Below are 402 nucleotides of genomic sequence, written 5' to 3' on the forward strand. Positions count from 1 at the left end.
TCTACCTCTCAATTGAAATATACCTAGTATATGTGGTAAACACCATTTTGTATAGATTCAACCCCAGCAGGCTACTGTCAATGCTTAAGATCAGTTAATACTCTCTATGGTATTGTTTAAGTGCCATACAATTTTTGGAGACAGCTAATTGCAACGGGATGGTTTGTTGTGTTATAATGACAAGAACAAATACCATCCCTTGAAAATTTTTAATTTGATATTGTCTGTAATTAATTTAGATATGACTTGCATGTGTCTGCACTGTACTGCTACCTGCATAGTTCATGTGCCTCCAAGTTTGAAAATTTTCTGTTCGTCTACCCCTAACAGTAGTTGACATATGCATGCTAAAGATGCCGTGCTGATGCTACAACGAAATAAATCGCTAGCACTGACCCTCAA

The sequence above is a fragment of the Dipteris shenzhenensis genome, chromosome 33 (assembly GCF_047967505.1).
Source record: "Dipteris shenzhenensis isolate YYH24624 ecotype China chromosome 33, Dip_SZ_1.0, whole genome shotgun sequence".
Lineage (NCBI taxonomy): Eukaryota > Viridiplantae > Streptophyta > Polypodiopsida > Gleicheniales > Dipteridaceae > Dipteris > Dipteris shenzhenensis.